This window comes from Mesoplodon bidens, assembly GCF_964165515.1.
Source record: "Mesoplodon bidens genome assembly, chromosome: 12".
NCBI classification, from domain to species: domain Eukaryota; kingdom Metazoa; phylum Chordata; class Mammalia; order Artiodactyla; family Ziphiidae; genus Mesoplodon; species Mesoplodon bidens.
This window is the reverse complement of record NC_138168.1, coordinates 62,430,183-62,452,629: the sequence shown is the minus strand read 5'-3', so window position 1 is coordinate 62,452,629 and position 22,447 is coordinate 62,430,183. Positions and strand designations below refer to the sequence as shown.

Here is a 22,447-nt window from a genome sequence, read left to right as displayed (position 1 = left end):
GGGCCCAGCCGCTCCGCGGCATGTGGGATCTTCCCAGACGGGGGCACGAACCCGTGTCCCTGCATCGGCAGGCGGACTCTCAACCACTGTGCCACCAGGGAAGCCCTAATATTCTTATTTATTTGGGGAAACACAACTCTAGTATCAGTTTGCAACAGAAGCTGGAATGCTGGCTTTATGGTTCCCCATATTCAATAGGGGATGTTTTAATAGTCATTAGTCCTTTCTGTGCTTATGTCTTCAAGTAATGGTTGCTGACTATAAATTTAGCCCCTGAGTTTAATTTTTATTGTGGTAAAATACACATAAAAATACATAAAAATGTACATAAATTTACCATTTTGACCACTTTTTAGTGTACAATTCAGTAGCATTGAGTGTATTTACAGTGTTGTGCAACATCACTACTATTTCCAGAACTCTCTGATATTCCCAAACATAACCTCCATATCCATTAAACAGTAACTCCTCCTTCTCTCTTTTTCCCAGCCCCAGGAAACTTTTATTCTACTTTGTCTCTGAATTTGCCTATTCTGGGTATTTCATATATGTGGAATCCTATAATATTTGTCCTTTTGTGCCTGGCTTATTTCACTTAGTATAATGTTTTCTGAGTTCATCCATGTCATAGCATGTGACAGAATTTCATTTCTTTTTGAGGCTGAATAATGTTCCATTCTATAAATTATGCCATATTTTGCTTATCCATTTATTCATGGACATTAGTGTTGTTTCTACCTTTTGGCTGTTGTGAATAATCCTGCTTTGAATATTGGTATACAGATATTTGAGTCCCTGCTTTCAGTTGTTCTGGGTATATACTTCAGACTGGAATTGCTGGGTCATGTGGTAATTCTTAAATTTTTGAGGAACTGTCAAAATGTTTTCCACAGCGGCTATACTGTTTTACATGCCCACCAGCAGTTCTCAAAGGATCCAGTTTCTCTACATCCTTGCCTGCACTTGTTTTTTCCATTAAAAAATTTATAATAGCCATTCCAATGGGTATAAATAAAGTGGTATCTCAATGTAGTTTTCACTTGCATTTCCCTAATGATTGAATGATGTCAAGCATCTTTTCATGTACTTACTGGCACACGAATTTCTTCTTTGGAGAAATGTCTTTTCAATACCTATGCCTGGTTTTGAATTTTTTTCTTTGTTGTTGTTAGCGTTTGATTCTTAAATGTAGTATGAGTAAGGAAGGTACCATTATGAGGTAAGTATACTTACCTCAGTGTTGGTATATATGTTAGGTTTTTACCTTACTGTTATTATTTTGGCTGGGCTAGTAGATAAGAAGACGTCCTCTTTCATACAGTTTCTCGCCAATACAAATTCTCTGTACCTTGGGATATTAAGTGATATTAAGTAAACGGAACTTGGATTTTAAAGTTCAGGACCTGAGTCCTTGCCTTGGGCCAGTTATTCTGGCAAGAGGACATGTAATGTGCTGAGTTGAGGGTTGCGCTGCCTCGCTACTGGTTCTTGGCGATTAAAGTATGAATCTGAATGTACTTTGTAAAGTGGATACTGCCATCGATGATTTTTTACTTTTGGCCCATTGAGTTATTGTAACCTGTGTAAGCCAGTTTTTGAATTGTGAGACAAAAAAGGAAGGTAGATAAGCAACTTTCTTTAGAGGATCCAAAATTATTTCCTTTATTTCCCTGACATTCTCAGGAGCTGAAAAGAGATGAATGTTAGCGTATTTTATGGGTAAAAGAAAATGAGGGAAGGATAAAGCCCTTGTACTGTTCCACAGCTTTCTAAACTTCTTGTGCTCACTCTCTTTAAGCAAGACTTCACTGTGCTGTCTCAAGGCTGTATCTTTTCTGTGGTTCCTAATATGATCATGTATAGGAAACTATTTGATACATAAATTTGGTCAAGGGTTTATCTGGTCAGCATTTCTTTGAGTGGTTGTCTTTTCAGATGTGTTTTTAGGGACATCTTTCTGAGAATCAAAGCCATTTTGAGATTTGCTGTATAGTTTAAACCGATGCCTGTTTCCTCTTCTCCTTTACACATTATTCCCTCGGAGTCAATGGCTTTGCCATTTGTGGTTACACCCTCTTCTTCCTCAAGAAATCATTTCATGGCATTTAAAGAGGGAAATGTGTCTTCTACTAACGTGAATATTAAAATAGAAATGTTTTTCTAATCCTCTTTGGTATATTTTATTAAATGCTGCCTTTAGAATTGGAGAAAGGTTGAGATAGAAGATGTATTGTTAGAACTTCATAGTCACAATCCTGGAAAACACATCTATAATTTCCATGGTTCATTTTAGAGTGAATGTAATTAATAACTCATGGGTTGGATTATTTATTTATTCTTTTGGTTATAAATGTTTATAATTCTACTGAATTTTTCGTATGTTTATAAATTATTTTCTTTTTTTGTTGTAATTCGTATCATGGAAGAATCGAATGAAGAAATCTGGAAGTTTTGAACAGTAATATTGGCCAAGAGTTGGATTTAATTTGTAGCTAGTAAAATTTCCAGTGAATTAAATCAGATGATTTTAATGCTTCGAGTTTAGCGTTTTTTTCTTTCAACCTCCTTATTAGCACAGCCTGTTGAATTTGCTGCCTGTATTTTGGAGCCATTTTGGTTACCTAGTCAGCCCTTTCTATGGCATTATTTTATTTTATTTTATTTTAGTTCATTGTTATTTAAGTTAATCTTTATACATTTTCTCATTCTTACTTGTTTGCTTACTTTTCTACCCATTAGTTTAAGTGGGCATTTAGATAAATCTGCTCTTTAAGTACTTAAACCAACAATTCAATCATTTTGCCTTTTTTTGGAGGCGTCTAGAAGGTGCTTAGCTCTGTGCTATATTTCAGTATTCTCTACCACTCTTTATAAACTTTTGAATAAGTTAGAGCCTTTGGTGCCTCTAGGCGAAGGATGTCATTTAATTTATTAGCAGCTGTTGCTATATACATGTAATTAGATTTGACTGCAAGTGCATTTTTACAAGATGAGTCTAGTGGAGTCATTATATAAATGGTTCAGATTAAGGAAATTATTGACCACTGAGGTAAGTGCTTGAGAAACTGCCTATTTAGAAATGACTACTGTGGATCTAAAATATGCAGGGAAGGCTGCATATTTTACTCTGACCTTATTACCGTACAAAGGAAAGCTTATGTAAAAATAACTTGTCACTAACATTCTGCTTTCTGAAGATATAACAGCCTGTTATGCAACTAAGTCCTGGCGATTTAGTCAAGGGAGAAATAGTTTCAGTAGAAGCCTGCTGGTGTATTGGGTTGGCCAGAAAGTTCGTTTGGGTTTTCCCCATGTTACTGATAGTTGTGGCAATTTATGGAGCATCTGTTCCAATAGTTGGTTTTAAATACTTCACAAACAGGGGTAGGAGAGGTGGGGTGAGAGCAGGAGGTTCAGGCAGCAGGGAGGGTGGCTGAGAGCTGCCGTTGCGTGAATGGCTGTGCTGCGTGGCAGTTAGGGAAGGGGTCCGGCCCTGCCATCAGTCAGCACGGGAATCTGCCTCTGCCTCTTGCTGGCTTTGCTCTGGAGCTTGTCACTTCTCTGAGCCTCTGGTTTCTCGTAGGGTTGCTGCAAGCACATAGCATAGGTCCCAGAATGGAGCAGCTAATAATTGAGTCCATACTCTTCTTAGTGGACCCCTGACCTTTTGTTAAGGTAGTTGAAGAACTGGAAACAGGGGTTCTGAATAGTTGTGTAACTAGCTGTGTTGTTATAGTTGTGTGAGTGTGTGTGCGTGACTGTGAGTCTACATGTGTTTGTGAATGGCTGCAATCCACGTGTTAATCTCATTGGGTTGAGGATGCTGTATGGGAAAAGCAAAACAAAGCAAAAATCCTTCCCTGAGGATTTCAGTGTTGGATAAAGGGCTCAGAACAATCAAATCTTGGTTCAGACTTTGAGGTAGTATGGCCACCAATAGCTGTGGATGATTAAAGATCATCTTTCAGCAGTTTGGTAGCAGTTAAATGTCACTGGAATGTTTATGTACTTGCTTTGTAATTTGACAGGCATCTCAGAGTTTCCAAAGTAAATGTATAAAATCTAAGTCATTCTTTGGCATATTGAATCATAGTCAAGATTCCATGGAGGGACATATCCTTTTAATTTTTGGAATTAACTTGGCAATTTAAAAATAGAACTGTGAATAGATGTAATCCTTTCTGCATGTTTAAAAAAATATTTGCATAGAGTGAAATTATAGAATGTAACTTAAACTTTTGAAAGAACAGTGATGAATGTACTTATTTACCCAGGTGATTCTTTAGAATTTGACTGGTAGAACTTACTAAAAATGCTTTCACAAATGCTCAAGTGAGGAATGGAGTGAGGTGATATTTTCAGGTTTTGGTAAACACTAAACTTCTAAGCTTTTTCAGTCCTAAACGATAGCACTCAGCACTCACTTGATGCTTTTCCCAGGTATAGCCCTCTAAAGGGGAAAGTAAGTCATCAGGAGATAAAGTCTTCTATTTCCTTACCAGAATTTTGGAAAGGAGAACTTCTAGGGAGGAAAATTCCCATGTAAATATGGAATGTTTTAGATTTTCTTTTTCCCTTTAGTATTCTCTCTTGAGTGTTATCACTGAGTTATACTGATTGGAAGATTGGAAGGTTGAAACGTTTGCTCTATGATAAAAGCAACTGATCATCAAAACTCCCAGGGAGAATTGCTCTACCTTACAAGTAGATCCCTTTCTACTTTGCAGCCCTCTTCATTTGAGTTGAGCAGTCATTATGGTGTCCCCTCAGTAATTTGGGCGTTCACAAATGTGGACTTTTATCAGATGTATGGAGAAGTGGGAACGCGAGGAATAAGGACCTGACAAGTTCAGATTATTGCAGAGTGAGAAACATTGCGTTCAGTAATTATTATTTTTAACATTTGAGTCATCTGATTACTCAAGCATGATTGGAGAGCAATAATGAAAAGAAAAATATATATGTAAGTATGTATTTATCTGTAGTAGGTAATGTACCCTGAAGACCTTTCCATGAAATTGGTATAATTTAGTATATGATTTAGTTAATTTGGTGTATGACTTAGAGACGGCATGATCTTTTCTTTTTTTCTGATTACGGAAAAAATTCAGTTGTCCGAGGGCTACTTTAGTAAGGGACGTGTACTTTAGACAGTATAGTGTTTTAATGTTCAAAGTACTGGATCAGATTTAACGGTTCCATAATCATTTACAGTTAACATTTTCCCTTTTAAAATCATAAACCAGTGAGAGTCAACTTCTTGTGTAGTCTAGTATGTCCTGAGTATCAGACAGTGGGATATTTTTACTTCATTGCTTTATTCCCTAGAGAGCAAAATCTGAGGGATGACCCAATCCATTAGTGACAAATAGCACATGACTAGGTAGTCTCAGAAGGGGAAAATGAGTTCTGTACACAGAACAGAAAAGTGCTTTGTGCCCATGTCACGAAGGACTTGTTAGGCTTATACTTTTCTGAGGGGCCTAGTAATTGCTTTGTCTTCTCTTTTAAAACAGGTATTAATTCTGGGAAGGTGTCAATAATTCTGATGTTGCTCTAGAGTGACTGGTTATGTGAATTGGTTATTTGATATCATCTCTGTTCATAGTCATAATGAAGGACAAATCTACTTCGTGAATAAGAGCTTTTAAACTCAGATACCTAATTTATAACAACATGTTGGAATGCTGGCTTTCTGTGTACTCTTAGCAGTTTTTTGCCCGATCTTTTGAAATGATCTTGGCAGCCAACAAATAAATATACAACATGGTAGATGTTTATATTTAGCTTAGGCACTTATGACATAAATTATGATTTAGAAGTTTTACTTTGCCTTTTTTGGAAATATTTCAAATCCTGACAGTTTTGTGTAAACTGTTTAAAATTAAGCAGAAAGTTGAATTTACCTTGAAATATTTTGAGACTCTTAGAAACATACTTTTTAGGTATTTCTTCTTTAAATTTTAAGGAACTCAGGTTCACGGTCATCATTAAATCTCTAATTCCTAGTTTAGGAACTCAGTACATTTTTGTTGAATGAATGTTTTTTTTTTTGTTGTTGGGGGGCTTAATAAGTTGAAGTTTCCCAGTTTGGGGACTATCTAAAGGCAATGCTGATTTTAAATGCATATTTACCCAGGAAATTGCATGTACAGCTTTTGTAAACTGTTATTATGAGAAATCATCACGGTTGCATTACATGTTTTCCTGATGTGGTGGAGAAATGATTGGTCACTCACTATAGGGCATGGAAACTAAATAAGGATTAATGGTCCCCAGAGATTATACTTCATTTATTTAAAAAATATGAACAATCTGCTGCCCTTTAGAAGTGTTATCTTGAGATAAACATTGGAACAAGAACTTATGGCACACAAGTATTTCATTTTTGCTGATGTAATAATGTCCGTAAAAACTTTTCAGAGTGATGCCAGTTCTACTGCTGTAACGTTTGGCTTGTGGAGCCACTATTAATCATTGGCTGCATTCACCATTGGCCTGTATCTTTTTGGCAAACATTTGCATCTCTGCAAGTTTGTGAGGTAATGGGTAATAATTGTTTGACTTACAGTCAACAGCAGCCCACCGAGACGCAGTCTGCCGTGTTCCAGAGGGAGCTATGATGGTTATAGCCTGGCCCTGTGGAAAGGAAGCTGATTTGCCTTATTGTCAACTTTTGTTGTATTAAAATACATACTTGAATGTGAGTGATACACACTTAGATAGGAGTCTGAATTGTAGGCCTTACTGTTAAGACCAAGTGTATTTTAGATTTAAAGAATTCAATTACATCTAATGGTTCTGGCTTGCAGAGGGAAGAAAAAAATGTCAAACCCAACTCTGATATAGACAAGAAATTTAACTTTTTAAAATTTGGTTATTATCAAGTATTTTAATTCATTAGGAAAACATGTATTTTTCCTATGTGTTTTGTCCCATACATGCTTGGAATGATGGATAAAAAAGCGGTAAGAATTCTTGTACTTGAGCTTATGTAATGAGCATCAAAATTGAGCTAATTAGATAAAATAAGACAGGGATTTAAAGACCAGATTATGTGTTATTGAGGTACCTAAAGGTATTGATAGTACAGGAAGAGGTTTGGGATGAGTTTATAAATCAGATTAGAAAGTGGGGGAGCGGAAGAATGGAGGTGAAAGGGGTACAATCTGTGCCGAGACTGGGATGAACGCAGAGGGTCTGGACTATGGCCGGAGGACGGGGAGAGGCCTTCCGTGCAACCAGAGGAGACAGTAGGGATCTGCTGTAGCTGCTAAGTTGTGGCCAGCTGAAAATGACATTTAAAAAAGACGAATAAGACTTGGCAGAGGTGTGCAGGGTGGTTGGGGTGAAAGGCCTGCACTGGTGTTGAACGCCAGGAGAGACAGGTTTATGGATGCCTGGTGGCTTCCCTCATGGCATGACGTTTATGTTGTTCAGTTCACTTTAGCTCAGAGTTTGAGCCTTTACCTTAGAGAGACAAATTTGATCTCGTCTGTCAGTATCTTGCTAATAATGGGGCTTGGGAAACAGGAATCAGGCCCCTCTTCCTCCTCTTGCCAAGCAAGAAAAGCAAGAACCCAAAACCCAACACCTACAAACAAACAGTGAAATTTTATAAGAGATAGAAGGTTCTCGATTATTAGAATGCCAGTTTATTATAGTGGGAAAGAACGGGCAAGAGGAATAAATTCGCATCGTCCTGGCTAGTGCGAGTTCTGCTTGTTGCTCACGTGGCACACTGCCAGGTAGGGAGCGGTGAGTGTGGAATCAGAACTGGAAGGTCGGTTATAATGATAAGAGAGGGCTTATGAGTAATTCATTAATATTTTCTGTATCTGTTACATGCCTGTTCCAGGGCTAGGTGCTGTGTCTTGTTCATACACCATCAACAAAATGGATCCAGTCCCTGCCCTCATCCATCCTCACAATAAAGCTGTTCTTGCTAGAAGGGACTAAGTATGTGGGTCTGCCTGACCACATACTCTCTCTCTTTGAATTTCTTTTCTCTGTCTTCTCATTGCTGGCCACTCTTAAGGTTGATGAACTTTTCTTAAGTCATTTAAATACTTTCAGTCATAGTGCTGTAAATCTTAGTGACCTGGGGGTTGTTTGGTATCTTTTAGGTGATTTTGCACAGCTTTTGCTTTGATTCATTTTCTGATTTTTCTGTGCTATTAAGGGATAATCTTATATTTAGGTTTCCTTTGGTCCCCATGAACTGCATACAATATGAAATAGGACAAGACTGCTGGCAGGGAAGTCAACCAGGAAGTCAGCTCAGGGTCAGCTTCTACCCACATGATATTCTGGCTCTGAGCTGCCTTTCTGCTTGTACAGTATTTCCATACTTTAGGGGGCTTGGAGGAGAGGGGGTTTGCTGTGGGAATGAAGACAAAGGGATGAGTCTACCAACCTTTGCAAAGAACAGGTGACAGGTGCTAGTGATGACAAACTTGAGTGAAGGAGAAGATGGAGTTAGAAGCAACTCGGAAGTGAAAGCCTAAGAGGAAGTTGATTTTGTGGGAAAATGATTGATTAAAAATTTTATTTATTTATTTATTTGTTTATTTTTGGCCATGTTGGGTCTTCGTTGCTGCGCGCGGGCTTTCTTTAGTTGCGGCATGCGGTGGCCTCTCTTGTGGAGCATGGGCTCTAGACACGTGGGCTTCAGTAGTTGTGGCATGTGGGCTCAGTAGCTGTGGCTCGCGGGCTCTAGAGCGCAGACTTAGTAGTTGTGGCGCACAGGCTTAGTTGTTCCACGGCATGTGGGATCTTCTGGGACCAGGGCTCAAACTCTCGTCCCCTGCATTGGCAGGTGGATTCTTAACCACTGCACCACCAGGGAAGCCTGATGATTGATTTTTGACAAAGCCACCATAGATCATCCAAGTGGAGATGAATATGGGCCAGTAGTTTGATATTGTGACTTTGGTGATTAAGGCCAGAAATGTACATTTGGCCAGTCTCCATTAGAAATAATGGCTGTCTGATCTTGAACACATCTGTTTAAAAGCCCCTTAAGTTCCTTAGGATGTTGGCTTGAATGATTAATAATAAAATAGCTAACTGTGGTGTAATGCTGATTACTGTGTGCAGTGTCTTATTTAATCTTCAAAACAAGTAGGAATTGGATATACTTATCCCTCTTGTATGGGAGGGGAAACAGGCATAGAGAAGCAACCACGATCACATATTTACCAAGGGTAGGTTTGGGACTTGTAGGTGTGTTTGACTGCTGAGCTCACACTCTTAACCACTACATTGTATTGCCTCTCAATTAGATAATTTATATGAAAGCAATCAGAAAAGCAAATGGCTTTAAAAACAAAACAAAACAAACTTGAAATAAGCAGAGTAGAATGAGGCCTCCGGTGGAGAAGGAAATGAGCTGTACTGAGTTTTGGAATGATACTCAGAGAACAAGGAACGTAGAGGAAGTGGACCCAGAAACCAGAGAATTCAGAGAAGGATGACTTTGAATACAAGTAGAAGTGTTTTAAGGAGGAGGTTATTTGTTGTTAAACGTCAGCTGAGGATGTAAGTAGAGGATAGGACTTGAAAATCCTACAGGCTGACCTTTTCTCATTCTCTGGTGTCACCTGAACTATCACTTCGTCAGAGGGGTCCTGCGATTAGTTGGGAGGAGACAGTGTAAGATCCATGAGTGCCCAGTGCTAATTATAATTTCTCGTGCACTGCAGGCTCTTGACATCTGTTAAGTAAAGGAACTGCGGCGGTAGATGTCTGCGATATAAACTGTAATAAGACGTCAGAGACCTCTCAGTCTGGTCTGGGAACTTGATGGTTAAAGCGTAAATAAGTTGTCGTGTGCTCATCGTTGACGTGAATGCTTTGGCTAGTGGTCCTGCTTATTCGCCATCTGTCACACGTGATTCTAGGACAGAAGTGGGAACCTCTTGAGCAGGGGAGACTTAATAGTGCCTTAGCCTCTTCCTCGGCCTGGATATAAGACCCTTTTTGGTGAGCAGCCCTCCTTCCTGGCAGCTCTGCTACCTGCTTTCCCCAGACTCTCAACCGTAAGCCCTATGTTGTAGCGATACCAAAATACAAATTACTCATTCCCCTCATGGACACACCGTGTTGTTCCATGACTTGGGCTTTTGTATCTGTTACTCCCTCTGCCTAGTTTCCCTTGTCATCACCTGTTAAACTTCTACTGACCTTCCAAGTTCAGTTAAAAGGGTGCTCATCCTAGTGAAGTTTTCTTGCACTGCCCTGGCCCCCGCAGCAGATGGCTTCTCCTTCCTCTGTGATCCTGCCCGTTGTAGACCTTTCATATTGCTTTATAATTATGCCTTTATGTCTGTCTCCATCAGTGACGGGGAGTGCTTGGAGAACATGGGTTGTGTCGTACCTTCTTCCTTTCTTAGAGTTTAGCCCAGTGCCTGAGTTACAGGGAGTGTTCAATAAATAGATCCTGAATGAGTGAAATAATAATGGCCGCCTGCCACTTATAACCTGGAAGATTTCTCTAATATTTTGTTTTTTAAAAAGGTTTATTTATTCGATATGAAAAGAAAATTAAATAATCCTGTGGACATAGAGTTCGTTTCAAGAAAGGGCAGTTTGCATTTGTATCCACTGAAATCTTTGGCTCCCTGAGGATTCGATGGAATTTTGGAGGGAAGCTGAAGGAGAGCAGGAAAAGAAATACATAGGAAAGCTGTTTGCATCCTTCAGATGATTTTTAGGTCATCGTGGGTGTATAAACTTTTAGGGTAGATGAAATAATAAAATCCTTTAAGCGTTTGACTTACTACTTAGTAATTACATATATATTAAAATAGCAGTATATCATTCATCAATATGGAAAGATTGCTTTTGCCATTCTTTCATTTCATGAAACTTTTTGTGGAAAAGTTTTTATCTAACATAGTTTTCCAGGACGTAACATCGTCATTTCCTTCTAAATTGCTTGAGATTAAGCACTTTTTTACTCATTTATTCTACAAACACGTATTGGTGCCAAGCAGTGCTGTAACTGATGGAAATAGAATGATTTACAAAACAGACACAAATTCCTGTTTTCATGGAACTCATGCTCTAGAGTTGAATCTGGTAAGATGATATCACAAGAATTTTATCCAGAGACATATTTGATTACTTAATATATGTAATATCCACAGTGTCTTACAGAATTTGATTTTTAAAATATTTTTAAAAGGCTTACATATGATGACTTTTTATAATTGGAAGGAAATACCCCCTAGGAACAATGGATTAATGGTGATTACACTATTCTTATAATGGTTCTGACACAGATTGCTTGCCAAGTACCAGGTTCAGTAATATAACTAGAATGTTTTATTTTTTTGTTTTTATTTGCAGTACGCGGGCCTCTCACCGTTGTGGCCTCTTCCCGTTGCGGAGCACAGGCTCCGGATGCGCAGGCTCAGCAGCCATGACTCACGGGCCCAGCCACTCCGCGGCATGTGGGATCCTCCCGGACCGGGGCACGAACCCGTGTCCTCTGCATCGGCAGGCGGACTCTCAACCACTGCGCCACCAGGGAAGCCCATGACTAGAATGTTTTAAGTCATTTAAAGCCCACGCTCAATTTATGAGATAGGTGCTATCAGTATTCATTTTGCAGGGCTTCCCTGGTGGCGCAGTGGTTGAGAATCCGCCTGCCAATTCAGGGAACACGGGTTCGATCCCTGGTCCGGGAAGATCCCACATGCCGCGGAACAGCTAAGCCCTTGCTCCACAACTACTGAGCCTGTGCTCTAAAGCCCGTGAGCCACAACTACTGAGCCCACGTGCTGCAACTACTGAAGCCTGCACGCCTAGACCCCATGCTCCACAACGAGAGAAGCCACCGCAATGTGAAGCCCGCGCACCGCAACAAAGAGTAGCCCCCGCTCGCTGCAACTAGAGAAAGCCCACACACAGCAACGAAGACCCAACACAGCCAAAAATAAATAAATAAAATAAATAAATTTATTTAAAAAAAAAAGTGAAAAAAAATTCATTTTGCAGATGAGGAAACTGAGGAGAGTAAATCATTTGTATAGCACCTGATTGGTTGAGCCAGGATTTGAACTCAAGCATGTTAGTAATTTATTATTTAAAATAAAGCAATTAAGAGATTGTTCCCTTTGATGAGAGACTTTATGAAGGTTTGACTATAGGGCTGATAGACAATTATCCATGGGAGCTGGTATTGAGCATGTGGTGTATAGTGTAGTAATTAAGATCACTACTGGAACTAGAATGCCTGGGTTTGTCACTTAGCAGCTGTGTGCTTTAGTTTCATCATCTATGAAAGGGGAACAAGAATGGAACCGACTTCATAGGGTCTTAGTAAGGATTAGATCAGTTAACATATGCAAAAACTCTCAGCAGAATGCCTGGTACATGGGAAGTGTTAGGGACGTATTAGCTGATGCTCTTATTATTACCATTTTTAAAGGGGATTCCCTCTTTCCTTAGGGTTGGTTGGTTGGTTTGTTATTTTTTTAGGAAAAAAAAGGGTGTATACCTTCCATATTTCCTGATTTTTTTGTTTGTTTGTTTTGTTTTATTTTAGTTTGGTGATTTTCACCAGGGTTTTGCTCAGGAGCGTATTGGAATGCAGTTCTTTGAGTCTATGTAGGATTTTTAGTGTTTTTCATTTATTCTTGCTTGCTATAGCTTCTAACAGATAGTTTGAACCACCAGCATATAACATAGGAAGTCCTCCAGTCTTGAGATGATGCTTGCAGAAATGTTATTCCTCCAGGTGAGCTTCACTAATGACATGGTATTCTTCTGGGTGAGCTTCACTAAACCACGTTAAGTGGGTGAGAGAGGGTGGGGTCAAGGTGAGCTCAAGAATTGTTTCAAGAGTGTGAGCAGCACATCGAGAGCTGAAGGGTGAGGGGCTCATGGGAAATCCTATCAGTAAACTGAGCAACTTTGATTATAATCATCAGTGATGGGCGAGTTGACGCCATATAGAGAGTGAGCATAAATTGTTGATTGACATATCTTACCAAATATGGAGAGAGATACATGGAAAATCAATTCACTGGTCTTTTTGTTGTCATTTCATTCAACTGTGGATAACCCCAGTGTTTGTAACATCTTGGAATGCGTGTAAGCAATAGAGGAAGAGGAAACCACTTTGGGTCAAGAAGAATATAAAAACTAGAATTATAGATTACTTAGAACATAGTAACAAGGAAAATACTACATAGCAAAACTTAGGCCACAAAAGCTGAAACCAGACTTTCATAGCTTTAAATTACTGTCATACTAAATGAAAAAAAAAAAAAACTGAAATGAACTAAGCATTACATTTAAGACAATAGAAAGAGAACCAAGAATAAGCCCTGATAAATAAGGAAGAGGGAATTAATGACAAGAACAAAAATTAGAAGAGGAAAAAAAATGGAGTTGGTACCTAAGAGCTAATTCTGTGAGTGGGGGAGAGATGGGAAGTTGCCCAATAAAGGATAAACATTTAGCTAATATAGCTGGAAAAAAAATGGGAAAAAAATTTTACACCCTTAGAACTAGTAGAAGATATTTTGAAGATATACTTCTGGTAATAATTTAGAAGATAACCAACAAAAGAGAAATAATCCTAGGAAAATATAAATTTTTCCTCCAGAAGATATAGAAAATCTTGAAAATAATAATCATAGAAAAGATTGAAAAATATGAATTGCTGGGCCTAACCATAGGGAAGTGCTTTCATATTACCATGGAACAGAAAACTCCCTGTTCTAGAACTATATCAAAGCATTGTTCTTAAAATATTAAGACCAACATAACTCTGATAACAAATACTGACCAGAATAATGGGGGAAAAAAAAAAAGAAAACTATAGGCTAATGTCACTCATAAATATATGTAAGGACTCAGTAAAAAAAAGAAAAAAAGTCTGTTATAACCAAGTAGAATTCAAAAATGTAGGAATAATATGCCTTTTCATATTCCTTTAATAGATTTTATCATATTGCTAACTGAAAGGGAAACATATAATTGTTTTGCTAGATGAGGCATTTTATGAAATGCCAACATTCTTGAAAATACTAACTAAATTTGGAATGCAGTATAATTTTCTAATATGCTAAATAATATTTTTCAAAATAATATTTAACTTTATACTTAACAGTATGATAATAATATTCTTAAGTTCAAAGTAAAAAATTACTTTTAGTCATTTATGTGGTTTTTGAAACTTGTCAATACAATATAAGAAAGAAATGAACGTAAGTATTGGAAAGGAAGAATCATTATTTTTCATGGTTTATATAATATTTGTGTGCAAAACTCAGTTGAATCATGGATTGCCAAACTTAAAAATGCTATGTAAAGAAGATCTTATTTCTAGTTCTAATAATGCAGAGTATCTATGAACAAATCTAACAAGATGTGTAAAACCTTTATGGATAAATTATGGAACATTGAAGGATGTAAAACAATGGCTGCCGAGTAAATGGAGAGCTGTTCATTGTCCATAGATGGGAACGCTTGTTATTATAAGCATACCAGTTTTCCCTGAATACATCAATAATTTCAGTGAAAGTCCACTCAAAATCCAGGCAGGGTTTTTATGGAACAGTTGATCTTAAAATTCATATGGAAATGAGCAAAGTAATTTTTAAGAACAAGTTGGGAAGACTTGCCCTACCACACATATCAAAGCTATTAAAACTGTTGAGGTGGGACTTGCCTGGTGGCGCAGTGGTTGAGAATCTGCCTGCCAGTGCAGGGGACACGGGTTCCAGCCCTGGTCCGAGAGGATCCCACATGCCGCTGAGCAGCTGGGCCTGTGCGCCACAGCTACTGAGCCTACACTCTAGAGCCCACGAGCCACAGCTACTGAGCCCGCATGCCACAGCTGCTGGGGCCCGCACGCCTAGAGCCCGTGCTCCACAACAAGAGAGGCCACTGCAATGAGAGGCCCGCACACCACAACGAAGAGTGGCCCCTGCTCGCTGCAACTGGAGAAAGCCAACGCGCAGCAACCAAGGCCCAACACAGCCAAAAATAAATAAATAAATTTATAAAAAACCAAAACAAACCAAAAAACTGTTGGGCAAGTATAGATAATTATACTAGTGAACCTGCTACAAGCCAGAAACTTCATATAAACTAATATAAGGAAATTTGTTATATTATAGAGGTGGTCTAAATCAGTATGGAAAGGTGAAAGAAACAGGGCAGGTATGTCCACTTATTTGTTTATACAGGAAAAAGATGAAAGTTCATTCCTTACTTCATATCCCCAAATTCATTATAGATGCATTATAGATAGGCTTAAAGGCGGAAAGCCAATCTTTAAAATTCTTAGAAGAAAATGTAAGCATTGTTTCGGAGTAGGAAGCAGAAAGCACAAATGATAAAGGAAAAGATTGAGGAATTTTACTCTATTAAAATAAACTTCCATACATGAAAATATACCGCAGTGCAACGACAGGTCTATGAATATGTTTGTAAAGCATGTTTGAAAGACATTACTAGTAGCTTACCTTGCTTTTAAGTCTTTCTTTACTAACTCTACTAATTTTATACCCATTTAAAAATGGCTGTCTTCTTTGAGGTCCTTCAAAAGTCATCAGCTGTGAGCAATGAGATGTAAGCTAAGAATTTCTGAGAAAGCTTTGCTTCCTGAATATGGGGTCTGGTTTTTCTCTTTCCATTTTTTCCCTCCTTCTGCCTGGAATATGGATATAATGTCTAGAGCTGCAACAGCTGTCTTGCAATGAAGAAGCTGAAGGTACTGGTTAAAGATGGCAGAGCAGGAGGCTAAAAGGCCAGTTCCTTGGTGACATTCTTGGCTAGGCATGTCAGCCATGAATCACTTACTCCCATACTTGTAGTAATACGAGAAAAATGGTCTGTTCTAGCCTGTATCCTATAAGGATTAAAAGCTAGCTTATGTGAACAATTCCTATAAATTAATAAGAAAAAGAAAGACAACCTAATTGAAAAATTGAGGATGACTGGAGGCAATTCACAGAACTGGAAACCAAATGGCCAGTAAGTAAGCACTAATAGCTAGGAAATCCAAGTTAAAACAGAGACTGAACCATAACCATAAGTCTAAAAATATCAAGTGTTGGGGAACATGTAGAGAAATTGTTATTATCATTCACTGTTGGTGAGAATATAAATTGGGACAACCATCCTGGGAGAACATTTTGGCAATACCAAGTAAAATTGACCATATCACACTAGCCCGCATTCCACTAGGTAGGAACCCTAGAGATTCCTGTACCTTTGCATGGAGACATGGAAGAAGTGGTCACTGACATGTTATGACTTAAATATATGAACTACGTGAAGTTACATATATGAGCACAGGTAAATCTGAAAAACTTAGTCTTGAACTAAAAATGCAGGCTATGAATGTGATGATAATATTTATGTTAAGTATGAAAGCAGTATTAAAGCTATGTCAAATAATGTCACTACCTGGCTACTGAGAGATGCAAACATGGGCAAATACTTTCTATTCATCAGTAAAGGTTCTGGAAGCCAAAAATAGATTTTTAAAATCCAACCAGTGTTAGTTAGTTCATTGCCTCTTTTATTCCTGACAGGGTCTTCTTTACTGCGGATATTATAAACAGAGCTGCTCCTTGACCAATAGTAAGCTAAGCTTTTAAAGCACTTTGCAAAACATTTTCATGTATATTTTCACTTAATTATTCTAATTGCTTTCTGAGATAATAGGCAGGATTTTAATTCTTATTCAAATTAAGTGGCATTAGTTGGACTTAACCTGTCTGAGTTTTAGTTTAGTTCTTTTTATCATAGTTATATATTTTTCCAATACACAATTTAATGTCTAGGTGTACTTCATTTATGCGGCATAAGAAGTGATATTTTACTGAAGACTTTTTTTTTTTTTTTGCGGTACGCGGGCCTCTCACTGTTGTGGCCTCTCCCGTTGCGGAGCACAGGCTCCGGACGCGCAGGCTCAGCGGCCATGGCTCACGGGCCTGGCCGCTCCGCGGCATGTGGGATCTTCCCGGACCGGGGCACGAACCCGCGTCCCCTGCATCGGCAGGCAGACTCTCAACCACTGCGCCACGAGGGAAGCCCCCAGAAGTGATATTTTAAATATAGCTATAGTGACTGTCTAATTGGAGTGATCTAGTGTTGAGTCTTTTTTTTTTTCTTTTTTTAAGTGAATAATGACTTACTAATTTATTGCCTTTTGGGGGCGGGGGTGAATACAGTTCTCAAACCTTAAATCTTAGTTCTTAAACATTAAACCTTAGTTCTTAAACCTTAGTATGCACAAGAATCATCCAGTAAATTTATGGAAAACAGAGTCTCTGACACCTCCCCCGCCTCCAGCCTCAGAGTTCTGCCCTTTCTCTTTCTCTGCATTACTAGATTAGTAATTCTTAAGGACTGTGAGCTTTTCTCATTCATTTTGGTTTTCTCCACAGTGCATAAACAGCCTGGTGGTGTATGTGTGTTTCCTTATTAAGTGCTTACTAAATGTTTGCCGGATGCATTCAGGAAGAACTTCCCAGAAGTGAATACCTGGACAAAGTTAATATTGTATTAATATTATGGATGGAGAAGACTAGAAAGACTTTTAATGCTAAAATGTTAGGTGTGTGCTGAAATTGGCTTTCAGTTAACCTGTTAAGCATTATTTTCAAACACTCTTTTCCTAGGCAAGATCATTTAAAACCATGATTATAAAATGCCAGGGAAGGGTTTTACTGGAAAAGGTGTAACAAAATAAGAGTAAATGGAGAAAAAGCATGTTAGTTTGCACAAGTATAGCAAGCCAGCTTGAAGGTCTTCTTAAAGAAGTTGTTCTCTAACACAAGCTACTGCGAATTGTTCAGCCCATTGGCAGCAGCACAGAAAACTGCCCTTTTCACCCTTTCCAGCACACAAATGTGGACAATTCATGGCTGGAGCCTATCTTCAAGAGACTGCTGGCTTTATTGAAGCCAAATGTGTATAGTTTTTTATTTAGACACATGAAGAGCCTTCAGTGCTCTTGCCATATAGAAAGTAAACCACACAGAGATAATTAAGAAAACAAAAACACACAAAACACCCTCAACTTACTGTGTGTAAATACAGATGCAGACATCACCTATTTGGTAGTAAATACAGCTCTGTTTTGTGCAGTCTTTACCCCTCTCAGTGTTAGCTGTGCTTTTTAATATAGTAACTGCACAATAAATACTAATTGAATATAGGTGAAAGCAGGATGAGCACTGAGATAAATTAGTGACCGATTCTACATTTTTCATCTCTTCTGCTGTTTAAAAGAGTCCAATTATATTTTAGGATGAGTTTTCTAGTGGTGTGAGAAATTTAAAAATGTAACAGTAGTAAAGAGATTCTTTAATTGCCCGTTTAGAGAAATTTAAAAATGTAACAGTAGTAAAGAGATTCTTTAATTGCCCGTTTAGCTCAAATCTGAATTAAATGTTCCCAGGCTGAACTTTTCTGACGTGGGCCAGAAAACCCATGTGTTTGAACAGTGAACTTGAGTGCTTTGACTTCTTATGCCAGGCCTCTGGATAACCTTGGGGCAGCTGTTCTTCTGTTGTTGTTTACTTATTCGAAAGTAAGTTTTGTGAATGTGTAGGCAGTTAACTCAAGGAATGATTCTTTTTCTTTCTTTGGTGATTGTCTTACAGCCTGTTTCCTGCTGGCGTTGACTACCTCAGACCCCCCAGGGTAAAGACATCTCTAACAAGGAGGCCATTTCTTCCTACACCTGCAATAGACACTTTCTCAAAAACAGTAACAATTAGATGTACTTTGAAGATGCTGTTAAGCTGATAAACAGTAGTGCAAAATCTCTTTGATATTCTGTTTTGTGGAAGGAGATGAAAGATGGTCTGGTTTATTACCGGTTAAGGTTAAATCAAGCAGTGAATGAAAGCATGTTCTCAATTAATGCTTGTTTTACACCTGCAATTTATCTGTTTAAATTGGAAAGATAACCTACAGGGTGTGCCTCCTGTACTTACTAGCTTCAGGCAAGCCAGGTCTCTTTACCTACTAGACAGGTAAGATACTGCCTTTGAATTTTCAATTTGGATTCTTTGGTTTGTCTTCTAGTTTTCTTCCCAGTATAGTCTGTAGGATTTATTTGCTGGAAAAATTTAGTGTACCTTTGAAAAGGAGTTCTGAACTTGAACATATTTTAAATTAGTGTTAATATTGGACTCTGAAAAATGTGGTTGTCTTTTATTAAATCAAAGTAATGGGTGTGTGTAATTGAATCGAGTTTCCTTTGCTTATCATTTTTGTCTGTGTGGTTTCTGGACAGTTTCTGACATTGTACCCTTTTTGCATCATGATTGGAACTTGTTTGAGGTTGTAAGTCATTCTGGGGAGACAGGAAATGTTCCCTGGAAAATACTGGGCTGATTTTCTTTTTCAGTTTGTGAATTATGAGCTCGGTTCACCAGATTTCATTTTGGCATTTGACTCTCCCAGGGCAGAGTAGTGTCCAGCGTTATTTTGTGAGTAACTGCAGATGCCTTTTTGCCATTTGGGTCAGTTTGTTTGTTTGTTTGTTTGTTTTGGATTTGTTTATTTATAAATGATCTGTGAAATTTTAAGCCAAATGGGATACAAAGGAATTCGTGGTTTTCAAAGGTTCTTCTTTTATTTTGCATTCAAAAGGCAATTTTGCCTTTATTTTTAGAAGTTAAATATGTTACAGCTGTTGAGTAATTTACCACCGCTTGCTGTCACCTCCGCTGAAATAATTGAAGGAGAAAAATATAGATTTATTTTGTATGCCTGAATATTAAGCTGAGACAAACTTCATCTTTGCGGCTTTGTGTGATCCTTAAGATTGTAGAAAAACCCGAGATTCAAAAAGAAGATATGAGGTTTTTGTTTTTTTTTAATCAAAAGGCAGATGTACCTACTTTGACTACTTATTTGAAACATGACAAGTTGAGAATAGTGAGACGCCAAGGACAATTAAGCTCGGGAAATGGCTTCACATGTTGCCTATTGCATCCCGGATGATTTGGATAAAACAGAAACAGCTGTGATGCCAAAGGCCCTGTAAATTGTAACTGCCGGTGTATAGTGTGGGGTTAGCAGTTCATGAGCTGACTTAATACAGAGCTTTGCCCACAGGTCTTCTGGTGACTTTTCAGCTTTCTTCACAAAAATGCAAGGTATTTGGGACCATTTCATATTGCTAAATGAAAAATGGTGTGTATTTGGCTCTATAAAGCAAGTAGCCTTGAGAGATGGGCCTGCCTAGAAATTGACTACATTTTTGTGGGAGAACGGGTGAAAAGGGCAGTTTCCTGTGTTGCTGCCAAAAGGTCTGAACAATTTGTAGTAGCTTGTGGCTGGAAAACAACTTCTGTGAGGCAAAAACAGCAACTGCAAACTGGTTCTGGGTATGTGTGAGAAAATGCTCTTCTTTCCTACTTGATTGTTGGGCTTTATAGAAATTTTATATAGTGAATTTTAAAACTCAACTGCTTAAAGTGGTGTTTTGGTTGACTTGGATAAGAACCTGGGGAAATATATTTGGAGGTAGCCCAAGTGGTGCATAGTGTGGTACTTAAAAAAGGGCAGCATTTATACTTTGCTTTTACTGTAACCATGGGCTTGGAGGGTAATCTGTTTTTCTCCTGCCTTAAAAAGTGCAGGTAAATCTTGGCATCTAAGACGTGTGTTTTTACAGGAATGGATTTTTTTTTTTTTTTTTTGGCGGTACGTGGGCCTCTCACTGTTGTGGCCTCTCCCGTTGCGGAGCACAGGCCCCGGACGCGCAGGCCCAGCGGCCGTGGCTCACGGGCCCAGCTGCTCCGCGGCATGTGGGATCCTCTCGGACCGGGGCACGAACCCGTGTCCCCTGCATCGGCAGGCGACTCTCAACCACTGCGCCACCAGGGAAGCCCAGGAATGGATTTTTTTAGTTAACTTATTAGGCGTGTGTTTTCTTAGTTCACTTGGGTGGTGTGTTCCATTTTGTATTAGAAGTATGTTTATAAAACATATGTGAAACTACTGGTAATTACCACTTAATGGTACTGACAGTGTGCCGGGCACCATGCTCATGTCCTTATATTGGCTATGTCATTTATTTCTCTGGAGAGGGAAAAAGCTTAGGATAAGTGTCAGGTAACTAGAAAATGGTTGAAAGCGGCCAGGATTTGGAGTCTGGTCTGTGCGTTACTAATTATATCAGAATAGTTACTATTTCAGATACTCATTTTGTAGAATTAAAATCTGTTAAAGACTTTTTTTTTTGGTAGAATGGGCTTGGATATGTGGAATAAAGATAGACTTGGTTTGATTTAGTTTTAATGTTTTCACTAAGCTCTCTTTCAGTTGCAGCTTTCACCAGATCTGAGGATCTGTATACTTATTGTTGCCTAAATTGTTTCTTAATAACTTAAATCCAAAATAAACAAACTGACCCAAATGGCAAAAAGGCATCTGCAGTTACTCACAAAACAACTTGTTGTTGCCTTATTGTTGCTCCAGACTTTAGTTTTTTGGCCATAATTTTGACCTCCCTCTTCTCTTGGGGATATCTATTAGCTTTTCAATAAACTACAGACAATAGATGATTAAGGTATCACCCTTTTTTTTTTTTGCGGTACGCGGGCCTCTCACTGTTGTGGCCTCTCCCGTTGCGGAGCACAGGCTCCGGACGCCCAGGCTCAGCGGCCATGGCTCACGGTCCCAGCCGCTCCGCGGCACGTGGGATCCTCCCAGACCGGGGCACAAACCCGTGTCCCCTGCATTGTCAGGCGGGCTCTCAACCGGTGCGCCACCAGGGAAGCCCAAGGTGTCACCCTTTTCTTAACATTTTGCCCTGTTCATCAACATCAGTGTCTTCTTTATTTAGTAAATAGGCTGGTGCTCATAATCTAGCACAGTGATTCTCAACTGGGATGGGGATGGATAGGTGATGTTTGTCCTGTAGGGAACATTTGGCAATGTCTGGAGACATTTTTGATTGCCATGACTTGAGGATGCGCTACTAGCATTTCTGTGTAGAGGCCAGGAATGCTGCTCAACATCCTACAGTGCACAGGACAGCTCTTCAGACAACAAAGAATTATCTGGCCAAAATGTCAAAGAGCGCAGAGGTTGAAATACCCTGACCTAGCTAACATAGGGCACAGACCAAATCTTATTAGAAACTGTTTCTGTTTTTGTGAGATTTTTTAAAAAAATTTATTTAATTAATTTATTTATTTTTGGCTGTGTTGGGTCTTCTTTGCTGTGCATGGGCTTCTCATTGCTGTAGCTTCTCTCGTTGCAGAGCACGAGTTTCAGTAGTTGTGGCTCACGGGGTCTAGAGTGCAGGCTCAATAGCTGTGGTGCATGGGCTTAGTTGCTCTGCAGCATGTGGGCTCTTCCCGGACCAGGGCTCGAACCCACGTTCCCTGCATTGGCAGGCGGCTTCTTAACCACTGTGCGCCCAGGGAAGTCCTGTAAGATTTTTTAAAAA

The 22,447-nt window shown here is 38.9% G+C and overlaps 1 protein-coding gene across 25 annotated transcripts in view; it reads left to right on the top strand.

The window, feature by feature from the left end:
- Positions 1-22,447, top strand: part of EPB41L2 (erythrocyte membrane protein band 4.1 like 2) — a 277,512-nt gene that overhangs the window by 28,049 nt on the left and 227,016 nt on the right. The window lies entirely within an intron of this gene.